At 50.6% G+C, this 21,633-nt stretch overlaps 3 non-coding genes across 3 annotated transcripts; 1 reads left to right on the top strand and 2 right to left on the bottom strand.

The window, feature by feature from the left end:
• Nucleotides 1–6,484: 6,484 nt before the first annotated feature.
• Nucleotides 6,485–6,556, bottom strand: TRNAQ-CUG (transfer RNA glutamine (anticodon CUG)). Its single transcript has one exon. It is a non-coding gene; the product is annotated as a tRNA-Gln (tRNA).
• A 5,838-nt stretch (nt 6,557–12,394) lies between these two features.
• Nucleotides 12,395–12,476, bottom strand: TRNAS-AGA (transfer RNA serine (anticodon AGA)). Its single transcript has one exon. It is a non-coding gene; the product is annotated as a tRNA-Ser (tRNA).
• Nucleotides 12,477–21,551: 9,075 nt separating this feature from the next.
• On the top strand, nt 21,552–21,633 carry TRNAS-AGA (transfer RNA serine (anticodon AGA)). Its single transcript has one exon. It is a non-coding gene; the product is annotated as a tRNA-Ser (tRNA).

Below are 21,633 nucleotides of genomic sequence, written 5' to 3'. Positions count from 1 at the left end.
AGCAAGAGCAGTAATTCTGCTGAACAGACCTCCTTGCTGCTGAGCCCCATTCATCCCCTTGTGCTTGAAAGAACCTCCCTCTTCCCAGCACTCCCCTACCAGCCCCATCAAAAGCAAAAGAGGTGACAGCCCTTCAACAGTTCCATTGTAGTGTGAAGATAAGGAAGTCGAAGGATTCACCAGAGTAGCCACCATGACAGCAGTTCAGCCCATGGGAAGATGGAACGCATGGAGGCTTACCTTGTTCGTCAGCGTAAGGGAGGCAGGAGAGGAGGATGCAGAGCTTGGAGCAGCACAGGCTTTTATGCTGTGTCCCAGAGCCCGTTGGGCCACAAACATTCCTTTCTCATGAAGCACCTAAGCTGCCATTAGGTGCTCCTTGCCAAAGCCTTGCTGGTGATTGAATCCGTGTCCCTTTCATCTGAAATATTTTACTCCCGCTTTATAACAACTGGAATGAGCTGTGAATCAGAGAATGGGATTTGGTTCAGGAGGATTTTAAACATCATTTGGTTCTAATCCTCCTCATGTGGAGAAGGACACGTTCCATGAGAAAAGGTTTCTCAAAGCCCCTTCCAATTGAGCCTTGAATACTTACTAGAACAGGGCAATCACAGCTTCTCTGGACGACCTGTTCCAGTGTCTCACCACCATCACAAGGAAGAGTTTCTTTCAAATATCTAATCTACATCTAACCTTTTTAATTTTAAAAACTTTGCCTCTCTTCTTGTCACTGCACTCCCTGACAAAGTGTCCCTCCCATCTTTCTTGAGGTCTCTGAAGAGCCTTCTATTCTCTAGCATAAAAAGCCCCAAATCTCTCATCCTGTCCTCCTAGGAGAGGTGCCCAGACAGCTGATCATCTGTGTGCATTACTCTGGACCCAACTGAGCAGATCCATGTCTTTCCTATGTTGGAGGCCCTACATCTAAACACTGTACTCCAGGTGGAGTCTCATGGGGCAGAGTAGATGGGCAGAATCACCTCCTCTGACTTTCAGGCCACCCTTCTTCTGATACAGCCCAGGATACAACTGGCTTTCTGGGCTGCAAGCATGCATTGGCAGTTCATATTCAGTTCTTCATCCACCAATATGCGCAAATCCTCCACCACAGGGCTGCTCTCTATTCACTCATGGCGCAGCCCATATCCATGTTTGGAATTGCCCTGACCCAGGTGCAGAACCTTGCATATGGCCTTGTTGAACTTCATGAGGTTCGCCTGGACCCCCCTCTCGAGAGGTTCGCCTGTCAAGGTCCCTCTGGATGGTATCCCTTCCCTCTAGAGTAACAACATCACTCAACTTGATCCCATCCGCAAGCTTGTTGAGGGTGAACTCAATCCCACTGTCTATGTTCTCGGCAAAGATTTTAAATAATACTGGTCCCAGTACAGACCCTTGATGGACACCACTGATCATTGGTCTTCACCCACAATTCAAGATGTTGACTGCAACTCTGTGAGTGTGACCACTCAGCCAATGTGTAGAAGGCCGGTAAGTTTCTCAGGCACAGCTTGCCCTTGGGGAAACTATGTGTCGAGGATTTAGATTGCGGGGTGACAATAAAACCCTGGCAGATGTATTGTTAACCTCCTCTTTCCCCACTTCACCCTTTTGCCCCTCCTTCTCCCTCCCCCCCTTCCCACTCAGGACAGGCGATCAGGAAGAAAAGAAGGACAGAGAGAGAAGAGTTGGAAAGATTAAAAATGTTTTACGAATACTAGTAATAAGAATTGAGAAAACAATACAAAATATACAAAACCAATCTTGAAAGTCTCAGCAACTGCAGAGCTGGCACCCAAAGTCCTGGATTAGACTCTGCAGCCAACCGGAGCTGGATTCAGTCTCTCACTAGGCCTCAGTTCACAGGGATGACTAGCAAGGTCCCTTCCTAATGTCGACCATAAGCAGAGGGGAAAAGAAAGCAAAAGGGAAAGGGACGAGATCCTCATGGTCTCCCACTTTTATATGAAGTATTCAAGTGAATGGAATGTTATAGACAGTTGGTCAGTTTCTTAGTCACTTGTTTCTCGTTGCCCCTCTTGCGAGGTGTCCATCCATGCTTATGAATAAGTTTGCATTCCATTGCTATGTTTACCAAAATGTGTATCTGGTTCTCCAGGAAAATGCAGCTGATATGAAGGCTTTAGCTGACAGGTAAATTCACTAAAAGAAAAACTTGTTTTCTGAAAAACCAGGACCCCCCGTTGACTGTCACCAATCACCTTTGTTTCCGTGTGCCTTAGACTAGGTTCCAGGAGGATCTGCCCCGCGATCTTGCTGGGCAAAGAGGTGAGGTTGACCAGGATGCAGTTACCTCAGTCTTCCTTTCTACATTTTTTAAAAGTGGGGGTTATGTTTTTGCCACTTGGTGCTCTGGTATCAGCCCTGGGACATCGATCGACAACTAGCGTTAAGACGCAGAGAGAGGCCAATACTCTTACTTGTGAGAGAAGAGGAACACAAACCACCATGATTCTCTGTTGATGCTACACGAAGTCTTTAATGAAAAGGAGCAAAAGCAGTGGCACAGAGCAGAGACCAAGAAACACATCTGCAGGGCTCAGGGAGACACAGAGAACAACCCATTTCCAAACAACAAGCTTGAAACACAAAGCACTTGCCTTTTCCCATTCTGTTCTCCCTGCTGGCAATCCCAGCCCAGAAAGAGCAGTCCCTAACTCCAGCACCCTCCCCCAGCAGCAGGAGGTTCAGCAAAGCAGAAGAGAATGAGCCCTTTCTCAAGGAGCTCAGATCAAAGCAGAGCCAGAGGAGCACCCACCCATATCTAGGTTTGATCTGAATGAACCAAGAGACATGAATGTGCTCCATGAGGACCATGACTGCCGGATGTGTAAATGCCACCTTGTCCGCATTTCACTTTCATGTCATTGAGTAGAAGCCCCTTCTGGGCAGAAAGTGTGACAGGAAGAAGAGGAAAAGTCTGTAGAAGCAGAAGTTTCACTGTAAATCCTGGAAGGAACCTTCACTCCTAATCCTGGTTTTTACTTCCCATCCACTCTCAGACCTCACCCATAACCCTGGGATGTTCTGGAGAGAAGTACTGGCAAAGGACCGGGCAGAACGTGAGGGCTGGAGCACGTGGTGTATAGGGTAAGGCTCATGGCACTATGCTTGTGGAGTCTAGTGAAGATGAGCCAGGTGGGGAGCAGAAGATGCATGTAACTGCGAAAGGGTACGAGGTCAGAAGCTGTTATCAGGGAATTTGCTCTGCTTGGAGCACTTGATTGGAGCAGAGGACCTCCAGACACCCATTCCAACTTTCATAGTTCTCAGGTATGCTGAATCAAAGAATCATTTTGGTTGGAACAGAGTCTCAGGATAATCAAGTCCAGCTGTTAACCTAGCACTGTCACATGAGTCCCTGAGCAGACAGCAAAAAGTCATGACCTTGAAACACAGCAGCAGTTCAAGATCACGTAGAAGCACCAGTGGTTTCATGAGGCCATGAGCTCTGGTATCGCTGGTACACCTGAGGCCAGGACCACATGCCCACTAAAATTCACAGCAGGGTGGCTCACCCTTGCCAGGAGTTCAGGGTTTTTCCCAGGCGCCCTGGGAGGCTGATCCAATGTCCCTTTGCAGCCTGAAATGTATGGAATGGGCCATGCCATTCCTGACCCAAGAAAAATGGCCATGAGCATTTGGCTCCCTGCCCTGCAGCTGTCCTCATAAGCAGGCCATGCAAGCCTCTGGGCTCTGGGATTCTCTTGGGGGCAAAACAGGTCAATTTGGGTGTGGGTCTCTTTCCGGAATGCACAAGGGCATCTCTTTGATCAGAAAACCTGCATGTGGTAGAGCTTGATGAGTGTGAACAAGGTCCTCATGACTGTCATTCCAGACCACAAGGGACTTCCCTCCAACTCACAACAGTCTTTCCTTGCTTATCAGTCTTGCCACATCCCTGCAGAGGTGCATCTGTTCTCCCGTATGAGATTGCACAGTCTTGATGTTCTGTTACAACTTACCCACAGTGTCCTTTGTGTCTACAATGACCTGTGGTAAGGAGCAAGTAATTAACCACAAGCGAGGACTCTTCAAGACACAACTACTCTAAGTTTAGATGTTTCACGAGTAAGGAATGATTGTGGCCTCACAGATAACCAGGACACAGCTCCACGCTCTGCATCCTCCTATCTTGCCTGCCTTTCCTCGACGAACACGGTAAGACTCCATGCACTCCATGTCTCCCGGTTGGCTGAACTGCTGTCATGGTGACTACTCGGGTGAATCCTTCGGCTGCCTCAGCTTGACCCAGCACTAGAACAGATGGTCTCTAACCAAATGGCCAAGTGCATCGAGTGTCTCCTTCAATGCAGAACAAGTTGCTCTGTAGATGGGGTATGATGAGGGTCTCCACAGGGACTTTAAATCCACTGAGTTGGATCCTGTCCCAAAAGTGATTAAGCCTGTTGTACGTGTCAGCAAGATGAAATTAAGGCCCTTCCTAGACAGGGACCTTCCAATGGAGATGGAAGTCAGTAAAGTGTATCTGCAGAGAGAACTGAGGACAAGAAAGACAGACTGAAGTTGGGGTTCCATGTTGTCTCTGTGCTTTATGTTTATGTCTTGCTTCAGACCCTGTATCCCATCACCCTGTGGTTCCTCTGGCCCAACCCCACTTGCAAGCAGCTGCAGTGAGCCCTGTGTCGCCCGCTGTGGTGACTCGACGGTGGCCATCGAGGCTGCCCCAGTGGTGGTGACCCTGCCGGACCCCATCCTCACTTCTTTCCCTCAGAACACAGTGGTGGGATCCTCTCTGTCAGCTGCTGTTGGGAGCTCCCTCAGCACTGGGGGGGTTCCCATTTCTTCTGGAGGCTCCATTGGTCTGGGGGGGTCAGGGCTGTGCCTGCCTCCCCCCGCTGCCGTCTGAACTGCTGAACCTGGTGCATCATCCCTTCTGGAACAGGAAGAATGATGGGGACTGCACAGCAGGAGTGTGGCCAGGCCTTGCAGATGGGCTGGGTGTCCTCATGCCACCTGGCGGGAGGGACCTGTGCCCACGGCTCCTGGCTGCACGTCAGGCCTCGCCGTGCCTCCTCTGGCTCTGCTTTGCTCTGAGCTCCTCGAGAAAGGGCTCGTTCTCTTCTGCTTTGCTGAACCTCCTGCTGCTGGGGGAGGGTGCTGGAGTTAGGGACTGCTCTTGCTGGGCTGGGATTGCCAGCAGGGAGAGCAGAATGGGGAAAGGCAAGCGTTTCGTGTTTCGAGCTTGTCCTTGGAAAATGGGCAGTTCTCTGTGTCCCCCTGAGCCCTGCAGATGTGTTTCTTGGTCTCTGTTCTGTGCCACTGCTTTTGCTTCTTCTCATGAAAGGAACATCTTTGCTCAGAAAGCAGCGACTTATCACAGACTGGTCTGAGTGCCTCCTGGCAGAGGACAGGAACCCGTTGAATAACTGGGCTGAGATGACAGTGCTTCCTGACGTAACAGGAAAAAATGGACACGTGTGCTCAGATGAGTTGTGCAAGGCATCTTCAGCATAAGGTGGAGAGCCTTTCTGAGCCTGCATCTCAGCCTGAGTCCTGGCATCTGGAAGTCAGGTTTATCCCTCCTTTCCTTTTGCCAACGTACCTTGCTAGTCACTGATGTTTTGGAGGGAAAAGGCACATAAGGTGTTCAGCAGTAAACCAAGGCCTCCTGCACGCAAGCAGGTACCCAAGAACAAAGGAATATCCAGTGTGTCAGTTTAGTTTTCCAGATGATGCATTTTTGTCCTCAGTGTTGTTCCAGCAAACCCCCCCAGTAGACATTTCTTCTCCAGGTGCATGAGTATTGGGGCAGGTGCACGTCTTCCCCTGACTCAATGTTGTTGGAAATTCTCCTGGAAACTAGACTAAGGGACATGGAATAGAAAGAGGTGACTGGTGATAGCCCACATGGCTTCCCCAAGGGCAAATTATGACAGACATACTGAGTGAACATGTATGGTGGGGTAGCAACATTGGTGGATAAGGGAAGAGTGACCGATCTCATCTATTTGTGCGCAACATTTAATAGTGCCCAGCACAGCATCTTGGTCTCTGAAATGGAAAGACATGGATTTGAGATGTGGACCACCGGTTGTAAAAGGAATTTTCAGGATGGTCAGACTCACAGATTTGTGGTCAGTGTCCTGAGGTGCGGGTGGAGACCAGTGATGAATGGTGTGCCTTGGGGGTCCATGTTGGTATCAGTATATTTTAACATCTTTATTGGGGACATGGACTGTGGGATTGAGTGCAAATGAGTGCAAAACAAGAAGCAACCATCAGGAACAAGGGAGCTGAGACAGGGCAAGGCCAGAGCTCAGGAAAGCTGCAGAGATTTCTTGTTGGGCACAGGGCAGGAGAAGGGGCACTGATGTCAGTCCCAGGGCTGGGAGCACAGGAGAGGAGGGCCAATGGGAATGCATTAAAGCAGTGACCCAACAGCAAGGCTGTGGAGGTGTGTGCATGCTGAGGAAAGCTCTGAGAGAGCTAAAACTTGAGGTCCCACTGAGATTTGAACTCAGATCGCTGGATTCAGAGTCCAGAGTGCTCACCATTACACCATGGGACCTGCTAAACACTTGTTGTCTTTCTTCTGCCACCATCCCGGTGCAGTCATATGGTCCTGGGTGAGCCTGGCACTCTCTCCAGCTCCCTGGTCATCACCAAGTACAAACTCCCTTCCTCTAGGGCCACAAGGCACCCGCAACTCACAGGGCTTTTCAAGGGAATGCCAGAGCTCTTTACACAAGCCTGGCATGCCGTCTGTTACAAGATCCAGGCTGCTAACACCTGAGAATCTCGCTTTCTCCTCATAAGACCTGGTTATGATATTTTCAGCTTAACCACTTCAACATTGCCCCTCACAGAGTGCATTGATAGCCCAGAGATGGGTGATTTGATGCTTGTACTTGTGCTCTCTGCTGCTGCTTCCCTGAACCCTCATGTTGGAGACCTTGCATGATCCGGACTGCTTTCCTCTGCTAGGATTGTCCTGGCTGACTTCAAACCCTGGTCCTTTCTTCCAGAGCGCACTCTCCCCTCTACCCCAAAGTAGCCTCTCCCTCAGTGAGAATGCTGTACATCTCCTAAGGCTGTTCCAGACTCAGGTACAATTCATTGTGAACCTGAGGGAACTTTCCTTCATGCTCCGGGACCACCACACTCTCTGCACATGAAAGGTCCATGCACACAGCAGGGAAAAGCTGCCCTGGAGCTCTCCTGCTCTTACCAAGGGCTGAGTTTGTGTCTTGAGAGAAGGACTCTTCCTCCCAGCAGTCACACAGGAGGAAACACGGGTGGGGACACCCTCCTGAATCTCAGACTTATGCCTGAGACACTGAGGACACAACCTCCTGGTACCTTTGGACTGCATTAAGCTCTGGGTTGGCATCTGATACTTCTGAACCCACAGCACAGACCACGCCGTCATGCCCAAGCCTTAGAGAACAAATGGCAGGGTACATTCAGAGAGGACATGAGAAACTCCCAGTCACTGCAGAAGGGGTAAATCTCTACAGAGTCCCAAGTCAGAAAGCATGTCCCAGAGAAGCAGCATTGCTGATGGCATTCTTCATCCATCCCTGGCATCTGCAGGACCCAGCAGGGTGGGAGCAGTCTCTGGGAGCAGCAGGAGCAGGGCCCAGTCTCTGAATGTCTTGCAAAGAGCTGAAGGGATGACTCCTCTGGGGGCTGGAGCACATGGAAAGGGACAGCCCTTTCCCATGCAGGTGCTGTGCTGCTGTAGGAGGAGGGACGTCCCTCTGGGGCTGAGACAGTTTCTCCAAGCAATGGGGAGTGTTCCTGGGGCTCTGCTAGTCTCACCCAGCACTCACAGAGAAGGGATCCTGTGGGAGATTTGAGGGATTTTCTTGAGGTTGTTGTGTGAGTGAGGTTCTATTAGATGGAGATTTATTTCTGAACTAGCCAAAGGAACCTCAAGGTCAGCTCGAAGGTTGAAAAACAGCACCCTGAAAAACAGCAATGAGACTTGGGTGCGTGGACAGCTCGTGAACATGGACAATATGCAATCAGCTAATGCATGCTTGGAGCGTGGATGCGTGATCAGGAAATAACTGCATATATAAGGAGGCTTATTTCTGTAATAAATGGCTTCTCTTTAATTCACATTGGATTGTGTGGAGTCCATGATTTTTCACCCTTGCAGGATCCTGGGCCAGTGTGTTGTGGGGGCCAGTACAGGCTGCTCCCTTGCTCAGGGTGTTTTGACCTTGGTTTCCATCCTTGCATCAGAGTCTGCTGGGGCTACCATGGTCCCCAGCCCATTTGCTTCCCCAGCGTCAAAGGAAATGTGTTTTCCACTGTAGTCTGCTGTTCCTCCCTGGGGGAGATGTGTCTGACTGTAGTCTTTCTGAAAAATGCCACCAGTGCTTGTGCAACCTGTGGTAGTACTGTGTGATGGTATCTCCACTCGGTCAGCATTGTTGGAGAGAAATGCCCTAGAACGTGCGATGTCCCTGCTGGCCTCTTACTGGTGGGCCTTTAATCCCACCTGCCCCTCTTCACACTGGTGCTGGCTGCATTTCCCAGTGAGGAACTGCCAGTTCATAGAAACCTTCTGTTTTGAAGCCCTGCTGATCAAAGCCCCATCCTGATTGGTACCTACAGAATGTACCAATTTGGCTGAAAGTGGGAATGATGCATCTCAGAGGCTCTCCAGCTTCAGGAGAAGAGGGCAGGGGAACTCTGTCATGACTATGGAGAGGGAAAAGTTGCTCCCATCTCCACAAAAGGGGAAGAAAAACTATGGAGCCCCAAGGGGAGGTGACAAAATAAACTGGAGCGAGTTCAGTGGAGCACAGGCTACTGAGTGTCTGAGCCTCACGGAAACCTGAGTGTGATACCCAGGTGAGGAGAATCTCCAATTTCTCTGGGCATCTGCTCCTGTTCTCCAATACTCCCTGGGAACCTCTGAATGGTCCAAAGCAGCTCCCACAGGCCTGGAGGTGTCCAGAGGCCTGGCCATAGAGGAAGGCTGTGGGAAAGGCCAAGGGAAGCAAATCAACTGCCCTATGTGAGCTGAACCTGCAGGGGGAAGCTGGGTTGTTTTGGACCAGGACGAAGAAGGCACCGTGACATTCTGCTTCTCCACTCACATCTGTGCCAGCTGTGCGTGTACTATGCAAGTGTATGTGTGTTTGTGTGTATGTACCTGTGGTGGTTTAACACCAGCCAAACACCCACCCCACTGCTCAGTCCTTTCCCCACACTCGGCGGGGTGCAGGGCACTGAAAACAGGGTGAGAAGTCTCATGGGTCAAGGTAAACCCAAGGACAAGGCTAAGCAAAAACTGTTGTTGGAAAGTCAGGCTTCACTTGGGGATAATTAAGTTTTTGACAAATAAGAAAGATTCATGTCATGAGAAACAAAAAGTTAAACATAAACTTCCCTTTCCTCTGGCCCTGGATTAACTTGACTCCTTCACACCTGGCTCCTTTAACTGCCTGAACCGGATGCATCTTCCCTCTGCTCTTTCCCTCTCGTTTTGTTCCTTCCTCCTCTCTCAGCCTGGCTTTTTCTGCACTTCCTGGAATATGTTTCTCCCCCTTCAGCCTTGCTGATGGGCACTTTGGGCTTGGTGTCTACTGAGAAAGCAAAGAATGAATCAGTGACTGAGAGTGGGGACTGAGGGTGTGGGACAGCCCTAGGCATCCCTGGGTGTCCAGAGGGCAGGAGGGCAGCAGAGCAGGGAGCACCTGGTGAATGCTGCAAGGGAGAGGCAGTGTCTGTTGGGGCTGGAGCGAGGCCAAAAGCAAGTAGCAGAGGGTGGTTTCCATCCATCGACCTCTGGGTTATGGGCCCAGCACGCTCCCACTGCACCACTCTGCTCCCCCCAGCAGCTCTGCAGGCACCTCCCCAGCCCTGCCTGATGCTGCCTGGACCTGCCAGCACCAACGCTGCTGCTCAGGCCTCCTGCCCTCCTCTTCCCTGCACCCATCACCAGGCTGCATCAAGCTCTCCCTGCAAACCTCAGTGCCCCCGCACCCGGGCTGGCAAGTGCAAGGCCTTCCTTTGTCCTTCTCGCCTCACCTCCTGCCCATAACCCCTCTTGAGGAGTTGCTTTTTGACCACCCAGCCTGGCTCTGCAGGCGCTGGTTGGTCCTCTCAGTGAGAGGAGTTTAAGTTTGGCCCTGAGGTCAAAGCTCTTTCTCCTAGGCAGTGCTGGTTACTGTTGATATAGGCAATTAACTAACTAACACTTAAAGAACAAAGGAGCTAACACTTAGAGAGGTAACCCTTAACCCACATCACAATTACCTAGCCTTGCTTAGCTTTGTGTAACTTATCATATGAGAAACAGGAGTTCGCTGACAACTTCACAGGCCTTGCAAAAATAAAAATCCTAGGATGGATCCTTGGTGCATCCTTGGATGAAATAGATAACAGAAACTTGGGCACAGGACAGGAGATATGCCAGTTCTAACCAACTCATTAGTTTGAGTCCCAGCCAACTCAGCACACCAGGCCAGAGGTAAAAGTGTACAGTGAAGAAGACCCAGGCCCACGATCACTGCACAGGTGCAACCAGGAGTGGTGGAGGTCGAGACTATGGAAATTATTTCTTGGAACTAATTGTAATAAGTACCGCCTTCTCAGGGACAGGTTATGAATATGTATAGACATTCCTAGAACTTTCACGAATATGTAACAGTTTACAGCATTTAACCAAGCTCACAGCTACAGGAAACTGGCATACGTCTTAGGTGGAATTATTCCACTGAGTGTCCGGTGCGGTAAATAAACATACCTCTTTACAACCTCACAGGTTGTAAGGTAATTTCCGCGCCTCACTGTAACAAAGTCCTATAGCAGTTGGGGCCACGTTTTTCACACCGGCTGGCAGGACTTTGCCCAGCCCATGGTGTGTTGCACTCTCCCACAGTTCCCACCTTGTCCTCCCTCCTGGCAGAGACCTGCCCTTGCTGCTCCCTGACACTGTGCAGGGTGCCAGGGAGACAGAGCAACCTTTCCTCTCCCATGCCTTCAGCTGGTCCTGCCCAACACTGCTGGGTGTGGAGGTGATTCCCAGTCACTCCAGGGCAGGGCTGGCCTAGCTGGACTAGCTGGGTCTTAGATGCTTCAAGGTGTCCCAGGAATGCTCTGGGTAGGCTGAACTGGTAGAACATTTTTGTGAAGGTGAGGGACAAGGTGACAGTACTGAGACCTGAATCTTTGGGCAGGTTTTTCCTCATTGCCAGTTCCATTGGTGGACCAGAGCATGCAGCAACAAGGCAGAGGAGACAAACATAAAGCAGAATGGAAAGGGTTAGGATGTGGGTGTGGATGGGAGCACAGAGAGAGCAGCTGCAGCCTGCCTGCTGCAGGAACTGTTGCTCAGGGGAGAGCATTTGACTGCAGACCAAGAGGTCCCTGGCTCAGCTCCAGAATGCTCTTCTACTGTCCCTTTCCTTCTTCATCAATGCTGCCAACCAGCCTCAGCTTCCATTTGGCCTGTGCTGCTTCTGCGACCCTCAGTGTCAAGGCTGTGCAGAACAGACCACGCACCAGCAATGGGATTTTCTCTTCTTCTCTGGGTCCTCTCTGCATGGGCTCCTCACAGTTTCCCTTTCCTTTCAAGAACCCACCCAGGCAGGCTACCAGGCAGGCAGATCCTCCTCTGCTTCTGCTCTGTTGGGAGCAACTTGCATGCGTCTGAAAGAAACCATCTGGGAAGCCTCCAGCTCTTTTCTATCCACCCATCAGGGTCTGTAATGGAAAGTGAGGGCATCCTGATGCAACAGTCACACCACATCCTCTTTTACACTTCTGTGTCTTTCCCAGAAGAGGAGGAAACACAGGCCCACCCCCCCATCTCATCTTTGGGCCAGTATGGAAGCCTCCTGGGAAAGTTGCCTACGTTTGCAAAGGCTGGGGATGTGTCAGGCAGAATTTCCCCAGGATGCCGGGTATGACCTGTCACATCAGTCTGTCTTCATGACACCTAAAGCAAGGAGCACTTTGTGAGTGCTGGCATGATCTCAGAATCATGAGGTGTCTTCTCTTCTTTAAAAGCAATGAGGGCCATGGTGTGCAGGCTCTCTTTGGAGATCAGCTGCTGTAGCTTCAGGTGTAGGGAAGACAGCCGGTGGGGCTGTGCTGCTGAGGATGTCAGGTGAGATGAGGCTGTAAGGTTCTGTTGAAGATCCAACATCAGTGGAGCCTCTTTCATGGCACCTGCTCAGCACTGGCCCTTTCCCTTCCCCCAGCTTGCCTAGCTTGGCAATGGGAGCAGGATTTCCCCTTCATCCCAGAGGTTCTGTGGGGAAGGAGGACAGGTGCTGTAGGCAAGGGGTTATGACTGTCTCCCTGGGCAACAGGTCCAGTGTGGAGCTGAGTCCCACAGGTGCAGAATGGTCAGTTGCTGGCAGCTCAAAAGGGAACTGCAGCCCGTAGTTGGCAGGATTCGAACCTGCGCGGGGAAACCCCAATGGATTTCTAGTCCATCGCCTTCACCACTCGGCCACAACTACCTGCTCCAGCCCTCTCTGTCCTGCTCCTCACGTGCCCTGTGCAATGACACCCAGTTCTCTAGGGGCTTCAGGTCCAGGCTTCTCTCCAAGCATATCCTGCCATTGATAAAAAGAACAACAGTCTTTTGGAAACCCAACTTGGCATAATGTAACAACACTAATGTAAGTCACTCAAGTAGGTCTGTTACTCAAGGTGGGGTCTCACAAAAGCGGAGTAAAATGGAGTAGAGAGGGACAGTCATCTCCATTGACCTTCTGATCACACTGCTGCTGACACAGCCCACGATACAACTGGTTTTTTGGACTTCAAGCACACATTGCCAGCTTGTGTCCAGTTTTGTCATCTACCAGTACTGCCAAGTCCTTCTCTGAAGGGCTACCCCAAACCCTTCATGGCCCAGCCTGTATCCGTGTTTGGAATGGCCTTGACCCAGGGTCAGGACCTTGCTCTTGGCCTTGTTGAACTTAAGAATCCTTGCACATCCCACCACTCTAGCCTGTCAAGATCCCTCTGCATGGCATCACTCAGCTTGGCATCTCCTGCAATCTCACTTGAGGATGCACTCATTCCCACTGTCCACGTCCCGAACCAAGATGTTAAAATATACTGATACCAACATGGACCCCCAAGGCACACCATTCATCACAGGTCTCCACCCGCACCTCAAGACATTGACCACAACTCTGTGATTTTGACCATCCTGAAAATTCCTTTTACAACGAGTAGTCCACATCTCAAATCCATATCTTTCCATTTCAGAGACCAAGATGCTGTGTTGGGCAGTATTAAATGTTGCACACAAATACATGACCGGTCACTCTTCCCTTCTCCACCAATGTTGCTACCCCACCATGGATGTTCACTCAGTATGTTGGTCATGATTTGCCCTTGGGGAAGCCATGTGGGCTATCACCAGTCACCTCTTTGTTTTCCATGTCCTGTAGCCTAGTTTCCAGGAGGATCCACAGCATTGAGTCAGGGGAAGACGTGCACCTGCCCCAATACTCATGCACCTGGAGAAGCAATGACTGCTGAGGGGGTTTGTTGGAGTAGCACTGAGGACAGAAATGCATTATCTGGAAGACTAAACTGACACACTGGATATTCCTTTGTTCTTGGGTACCTGCTTGCGTGTAGGAGGCCTTGGTTTGCTGCTGAGCACCTTATGTGCCTTTTCCCTCCAAAACATCAGTGACTAGCAAGGTGGGATAAACCTGACTTCCAGATGCCAGGACTCAGGCTGAGATTCAGGCTCAGAAGGACAACTTCTCCGCACCTTATTCTGAAGAGGCCTTGCGCAACTTAGCTGAGCACACGTGTCCATGTTTTCCTATCACCTCAACAAGTGTTGTCATCTCAGCCGAGTTAATCAACGGGCTTTTGTCCTCTGCCAGGAGGTACTCAGACCAAACAGTGAGAAGTAGCTGCTGCCTGAGCACACATGCAAGATGTTCTGGTTACACTGGCAGAAGACATGAGTGCTTTCAGTGGCCAGAGTCAAGACTGACCCTGGGAGAGATCACAAGGCTTGATAGGGCGGTTAAAGACTCACATTTCATTTCCTGAGGTTTTTTGGTTTGTCTCTTGCCCTCTTGGTGCTCTGGTATCAGCCCTGGGACCTCCATCGACAACTAGCGTTAAGATTCGGAGAGAAGCCAATACTCTTACTTGTGAGAGAAGAGGAACACAAACAATCATGATTCTCTGTTGATGCTGCACAAAGTCTTTAATGAAAAAGAGCAAAAGCAGTGGCACAGAGCAGAGACCAAGAAACACATCTGCAGGGTTCAGGGAGACACAGAGAACAACCCATTTCCAAACAACAAGCTTGAAACACAAAGCACTTGCCTTTTCCCATTCTGCTCTCCCTGCTGGCAATCCCAGCCCAGCAAGAGCAGTCCCTAACTCCAGCACCCTCCCCCAGCAGCAGGAGGTTCAGCAAAGCAGAAGAGAATGAGCCCTTTCTCAAGGAGCTCAGAGCACAGCAGAGCCAGAGGAGGCACAGCGAGGCCTGACGAGCAGCCAGGAGCCGTGGGCACAGGTCCCTCCTGCCAGGTCGCATGAGGACACCCAGCCAATCTGCAAGGCCTGGCCACACTCCTGCTGTGCAGTCCCCATCATTCTTCCTCCTCCAGAAGGGATGATGCACCAGGTTCAGCAGTTCAGACGGCAGTGGGGTGGAGGCAGGCACAGCCCTGACCCCACCAGACCAAGGGAGCCTCCAGAAGAGATGGGAACCCCCCCAGTGCTGAGGGAGCTCCCAACAGCAGCTGACAGAGAGGATCCCACAGCTGTGTTCTGAGGGAAAGAGGTGAGGATGGGGCCCGGCAGGGTCACCACCACTGGAGAGGCCTCAATGGCCACCGTCGAGTCACCACAACGAGCGACACAGGGCTCACTGCAGCTGCTTGCAAGTGGGGTTGGGCCAGAGGAACCACAAGGTGGTGGGATACAGGGTCTGAAGCAAGACATCTCTCGGTGAGGGAGGCAAAGCTGAAACACAGAGCACAGAGACAACACAGAACCCCAACTTCAGTCTGTCTTTCTTGTCATCAGTTCTCTCTGCAGATACACTTGACTGCCCTCCATCTCCGTTTGGAGGTCCATGTCTAGGAAGGACCTTAATTTGATCTTGCTGACATGTACAACAGGTGTGACATCTCAGCTTAGGACTAGATTTGAACGCCTACGACCAAAGAAGTGCCTAACTGCTTGCTGATTCCACAAGGACCTCCTCATGTATTACCTAGTGCAAAAGCCCAGATGAAGGTTGATGCAACTATTCCAGCACAAATAGAATGCGTGGAACAAGTGACTCAGAAATCAACTTTTGGGATAGGACCCAGCTCAGTGTATTTAAAGCCCCTTTGGAGAGCCTGATCATACCCCATCTCCAGAACAACCAGTGCTGCAATGAAGGAGGCACTGGATGTACTTGGCCATTTGGTTAGAGACCATCTGTCTAAAGCAGAAATTCTGCTGAGCAGACCTCCTTGCAGTTGAGCATCATTCATCCCCTTGTGCTTGAAAGAACCTCCCTCTCCCCAGCTCTCATCAGAAGGGAAAGAGGTAACACCCCTTCAACAGTTCTATTGCAGGGTCAAGATGGGGCAGCCCAAGGATCCACCTGAGTAGCCACCATGACAGCAGTTCAGCCCACAGGGAGGGATATAGTGCACAGAGGCTTACCTTGTTCCTGGAGGAAAGGGAAGCAAGAGAGGAGGATGCAGAGCCTGGAGCAGCACAGGCTTTTATGCTGTGTCCCAGAGCCCTGGGGGGCCATAAACATTCCTTGCTCATGAAACATCTAAGCACCCATTAGTTGTTCCTTGCCAAAGCTTTCTGGCTTTCTGGGCTGCAAGCATGCATTGGCAGTTCATATTCAGTTCTTCATCCGCCAATATGCCCAAATCCTCCACCACAGGGCTGCTCTCTATTCACTCATGGCGCAGCCTGTATCCATGTTTGGGATTGCCCTGACCAGGTGCAGAACCTTGCATATGGCCTTGTTGAACTTCATGAGGCTCGCCTGGACCCCCTCTCTAGCCTGTCAAAGTCCCTCTGGATGGTGTCACTTCCCTCTAGAGTAACAACAACATCACTCAACTTGGTCCCATCCACAAGCTTGTTGAGGGTGAATTCAATCCCACTGTCTATGTTCTCAGCAAAGATTTTAAATAATACTGGTCCCAGTACAGACCCTTGAGGGACACCACTGATCATTGGTCTTCACCCGCAATTCAAGATGTTGACTGCAACTCTTTGAGTGTGACCACTCAGCCAATGTGTAGAAGGCCGGTAAGTTTCTCAGGCACAATTTGTCCTTGGGGAAGCCATGTTGGCTGTCACCAATCACCTTTGTTTCCATGTGCCTTAGACTAGGTTCCAGGAGGATCTGCCCCATGGTCTTGCTGGGCAGAGGTAAGACTGACCAGGCTGCAGTTCCGTCAGTCTTCCTTTCTGCACTTTTTAAAAGTGGGGGTTATATTTTCACTTTCCCAGAAATTTCACCAACCTGTCACAGCTCTTCAAATTTAATTGATATTGGCCTAGCAACTTCATCTACCAGTCCCTTCAGGATCCTTGAATTCATCTCATCATGTCCGATGGACTTGTGCACATTCACATTTGTTACATGGGCTTGAACCTGATCATCTCCTGTGAAGACTGGTACTTCATTCTCCCAGGCCCTGCCTTTGGATTCTGTGAATTTGGCATCATGGCTAAAGCACTTACCTATGAAGACAGTCCCAAAACAGTTGTTGAGTACATCTACCTTTTGCATGTCACTTGTAGCCAGATGTCCCCTTTCGCTCATGAGGGGAGAACAGTTTCTTTTATCTTCCCTTGCTATCCTATGTACCTGAAGAAACCTGTCTTGTCATTTTTCATGATCGTCCTGACCACAAGGGCCCAGTGCTGGCTCACGGTCATCCTGCTGTCCACCAGGACCCCCAGGTCTCTTTCCCCTACACTGCTCTCTAATAGGTCATTCCCCGACTTATACTGGAACCTGGGTTTGTGTCACATGGATTACATTTGTCACATTACCCTCTTCATGGTGAGCATAAACACCAGTCACAGTGAAATGCATCTATGATGGACACCTCAAGTCAGCTCTTAGGTGCTTTCGGTGCAGGTACTCAAGCTAACCTTAAGGAGTGTTCCTCCAATGGCTCACTGTAGACACACAGAAGAGAGCTGGATGGAAGCCTCTTGCAGACAGGACTGAGGGCCACAAGGACCTTAAATACCAAACTAAATTAAGAACGATGAAGAGCAGACCAGAAGGTCAAGCAGGTCTCTTTCAAGTAACCTCTCCATGGGATCTCCACAGCCACATCCCTTGAGGACTTAACCAGGTCCTCATCTTTCTTCCAACCAGGGATCTGGGCTCAGCTTGGGAAGTGGAGAACCTGTTGGAAACAAGCAAATCAACACGTAGGAGGGTGATCAAAGAGAAGCCATGCCCACCTCTGAACTAGATCCACTCCTATATTGATCTGATGTGCTCAGCCTCTGGAGCCCAGAGGTCTGCATGGCCTCATTTTGAGGAGAGATGCAGGGCAGGGAGCCAAAAGCTCACGGCTTTTTTTCCTGGGTCAGGGATGGGGTGGCACCTTTCCATACATTTCAGAATACAGAGGGACATGGGATCAGTCTTGCAGAGGACCTGGGAGTCATCATGATATGGGAGAGCTGGAAAAACCCTGAACTCCAGGCAAACATGAGTCATTTTGGTGTAGGCTTCAGTGGACAAAGTGCCCCAGCCTCAGGCATGTCAGAGAAACCAGAGTCATAGCCTCATTCCTCTGAAAGTTCTGCTTTCATCAAAGGCATTTCCACACCTTTTAGCATAATTCCTGAAGCAATTGCTGTTTATATGCAGTCTTGTGCTGCTGCCACCTTCCAAGGCATTGCCCTTCATTTGCTGCTCAAGGGCTCTTGAGGACTGGGCAGAACATGAGGGCTGGAGCAAATGATGTATAGGGTAAGGTTAACAGCACTAGGGTTGTGGAGCCTAGTGGAGATGAGCAAGGTGGGGAGCAGGAGAGGGATATAACTGCAAGAGGGTAATAGGCCTGAAGCTCTTGACTTATCAGGGAATTTGGTCTGCTCAGAGCAGTAGATTGGAGCAGAGGACCTCCAGACACCCATTCCAACTGTTGTACTTCTCGGGTATGCTGATTCAAACAATCATTTTGGTTGGAAGAGAGTCTCAGGATTATCAAGTCCAGCTGTTAACCTAACGCTGTCACATGAGTCCTTGAGCAGCCAACAAAAGGTCATGCCTTGGAACACAGCAACAGGTCAAGATCACGTAGAAGCACCAGCGGTTTCATGAGGCCATGAGCTCTGGTATCGCTGGTGCACCTGAGGCCAGGACAACATGCCCACTAAAATTCACAGCAGGGTGGCTCACCCTTGCCAGGAGTTCAGGGTTTTCCCAGGTGCTCTGTGAGGCCGATCCAATGTCCATTTGTAGTCTGAAATGCATGGAATGGGCCATGCCATTCCTGACCCAAGAAAAACGGCCATGAGCATTTGGCTCCCTGCCCTGCACCTGTCCTCATAAGCAGGCCATGCAAGCCTCTGGGCTCTGGGATTCCCTTACAGAGCAAAACCTGGATGTGGTAGAGACTGATGAGCATGACCAAGGTCCTCGTGACTGTCATTCCAACCCACAAGGGACTTCCCTCCAGCCCAAAACAGTTTTTCCTTGCTGTTAAGCTTTGCCTAATCACTGCAGAGGTGCATCTGTTCTCCTGTATGAGACTGTACAATCTTGATGTTCTGCTTCAACTTACCCACAGTGTCCTCTGTGTCTACAATGACCTGTGGTGAGGAACGTCTCTAAGGTTTAAACGGTGTGTCTGCACTGAAAACACTGGGGAGATGACTCGATGTATCCCTTAAAGCTGAACTTCACCATGACTGGTGGTTGTGCTCACCGCCAAGAAGGCAATGTGACAATCCATATCAGAAAAAAAAAACAACAAAAACCAAACAATCAAAAAAATCTACCTGAGTACTAGACTTAGACCTCAGAAGTGAGTTGCCTTATGAAGCTGGGACACAGAGTAATTATTTTGGTGTCCAGCAGTACGAAAAACACAACATTTGGGATGAAAGGAGCAAGCATTAAACACCAGTGAGGACTCATCAAGGGACAGCTATTATAAGTTTAGATGCTTCATGAGCAAGGAATGTTTGATTCACCACGGGGCTCTGGGACACAACATAAAAGCCTGTGCTGCTCCAGGCTCTGCATCCTCCTCTCTTGCCTCCCTTTCCTCCAGGAACGAGGTAAGCCTCCATGCGCTCCATCTCTCCCTGTGGGCTGAACTGCTGTCATGGTGGCTACTCAGGTGGATCCTTGGGCTGCCTTATCCTCACCTCTTTCCTTGGGCTGCCTCAACTTGGCCCTGCAATAGAAATGTTGAAGGGGCTGGCTGGGGAGAGCTGGGAAGAGGGAGGTTCTTTCAAGGACAAGGGGAAGTCTACTCAGCAGAGTTTCAGCATTACACAGTTGGCTCTCCATAGGGGCTTTAAATCCACTGAACTGGGTCCTGTCCCAAAAGTGGTTCAGCCATTCCTGATCATACAACTCATAGAGGACAGTTAGGGCCATGGTACCTCTGTACACACACAGTGTTTTTAAGACATGATTCCTGAGACTCTTGTTGCACGCAGCCTATTTGTGCTGAAATACTTTCATCAACCTTCATCTGTGCTATGGCACAGATTAATGCATGAGGAGGTCCTTCTGGAACTGGCAAGCAGTTAGGTACTTCTTTGGTCTTGGGCGTTCAAATCTAGCCCTAAGCTGAGATGTACATGTCAGCAAGATCAAATTAAGGCCCTTCCTAGACATGGACCTCCAAACGGAGATGGAGGGTAGTAAAGTGAATCTGCAGAGAAAAATGAGGACAAGAAAGACAGTCTGAAGTTGGGGTTCCCTGATGTCTCTGTGCTTTATGTTTCAGCTTTGCCTTCCTCACCGAGAGATGTCTTGCTTCAGACCCTGTATCCCATCACCCTGTGGTTCCTCTGGTCCAACCCCACTTGCAAGCAGCTGCAGTGAGCCCTGTGTCGCCCGCTGTGGTGACTCGACGGTGGCCATTGAGGCCTCTCCAGTGGTGGTGACCCTGCCGGGCCCCATCCTCACTTCTTTCCCTCAGAACACAGCTGTGGGATCCTCTCTGTCAGCTGCTGTTGGGAGCTCCCTCAGCACTGGAGGGGTTCCCATCTCTTCTGGGGGCTCCCTTGGTCTGGGGGGGTCAGGGCTGTGCCTGCCTCCCCCCCGCTGCCGTCTGAACTGCTGAACCTGGTGCATCATCCCTTCTGGAGCAGGAAGAATGACGGGGACTGCACAGCAGGAGTGTGGCCAGCCCTTGCAGATTGGCTGGGTGTCCTCATGTCACCTGGCAGGAGGGACCTGTGCCCACGGCTCCTGGCTGCACGTCAGGCCTCGCCGTGCCTCCTCTGGCTCTGCTGTGCTCTGAGCTCCTTGAGAAAGGGCTCGTTCTCTTCTGCTTTGCTGAACCTCCTGCTGTTGGCGGAGGGTGCTGGAGTTAGGGACTGCTCTTGCTGGGCTGGGATTGCCAGCAGGGAGAGAAGAATGCGGAAAGGCAAGCATTTTGTGTTTCAAGCTTGTCCTTGGAAAGTGGGCAGTTCTCTGTCCCCTTGAACCCTGCAGACGTGTTTCTTGGTCTCTGTTCTGTGCCACTGCTTTTGCTCCTTCTCATTAAAGACTTTGTGCAGCATAGCTGGAGACTCGTGGTGTTTCTTCTCCTTCTCCCTCACGTAGCCATCTGCTCTGACAGGAGGAATGCTGGCTTCTCTCTTCATCTTACCACTATTGTGGTAAGAGATCCTTGAACCAGAGTCCCCGGAAAACCCTCAGACATTGAGCTTCAGTCTGTAACCTGGTGATCACTGCTCTGCGGGACTAGCTCCCGAATTTTTCATTGTGGATGAATAGTTACATAGAGATTGACAGTAACATACAGATATTTGACCTAACTTTTCCATCCCCTCAACCAATGTTCACAAACTTTGTATGAAAGCTAGTCGTGGTAATTCTCTGTTTCATTAGTGTTTTGGAATATAGTCCAGGGGATGACTATGGAGTGTAAAAGAGAAAATAACTGTTTTTCAGATCCAGAAAGAAGCAGTGTGACTGCAGGTCACCTTCTTGTAGCATTGAAGATGCCAGAGTAGGCATCTGTAAATACCGTGCTAACACAAACCCACATACACTGACAGCACTAGAAAAGGCAACGCAGCTGCCTTCCCTTCTTCCCTGCAAGCAGACCAAACACCATCTGGGGGGTGAAACCGTCCTTCCATGGCAGGATATGCCAGGAGCCTGTGTGAGGAGAAGGTGCTGGGATGTGCAGCCCTAGGCCCTGTGGTGACAGCTGTCGAGGCCTGTGGAAGCCTGCCACCTGTCCTGTTCAGTGAAGGTCCCAAATGCAAGGCTAGAAGTGAAGCCTGGCCCTGAAGCCCCCAGGGAGCCGGGTGTCATTGCACGGGGCATGTGAGGAGCAGGACAGAGAGGGCTGGAGCAGGTAGTTGTGGCCGAGTGGTGAAGGCGATGGACTAGAAATCCATTGGGGTTTCCCCGCGCAGGTTTGAATCCTGCCAACTACG

This window comes from Patagioenas fasciata, chromosome 12, assembly GCF_037038585.1.
Source record: "Patagioenas fasciata isolate bPatFas1 chromosome 12, bPatFas1.hap1, whole genome shotgun sequence".
NCBI lineage: Eukaryota > Metazoa > Chordata > Aves > Columbiformes > Columbidae > Patagioenas > Patagioenas fasciata.
Note: the sequence above shows the minus strand (reverse complement) of the source record. Positions and strands in the feature narration are given on the sequence as shown.